Source organism: Propithecus coquereli, unplaced genomic scaffold (genome assembly GCF_000956105.1).
Source record: "Propithecus coquereli isolate 6110/MARCELLA unplaced genomic scaffold, Pcoq_1.0 Scaffold18, whole genome shotgun sequence".
Classification (NCBI taxonomy): domain Eukaryota; kingdom Metazoa; phylum Chordata; class Mammalia; order Primates; family Indriidae; genus Propithecus; species Propithecus coquereli.
In genome coordinates, this window is record NW_012142745.1 from 9,850,609 (window position 1) to 9,850,954 (window position 346).

Here is a 346-nt window from a genome sequence, read left to right on the forward strand (position 1 = left end):
CTACTGCTACTAATAGACTATACATTAGTACTGTATTATTTGGCAATGCACTTTAGCCTTCAGATTATTTACTAAAACATCCTTAATTTCATTTATCACTTTTCTTGGTTTCTATTTCTTCCACCTTCATGGAGGTAGAGCCACCTAATTACTTCAGGGTGACTCTTCTCCACCATCCCTCTGTGTCAGGCTTCCCAATAAAATGACTTTTCTAATTCATTAGCTTCGGAAAGCTTCATAAGGTTTAGTAGAAATTTCATTTGACTGAGAGTCAAAAAGTTTTCTCTAGAACTGTTGAATCTCCTGAGATGCCTCAGGAGCCACTGCACAGGATGAGGTGAAACTA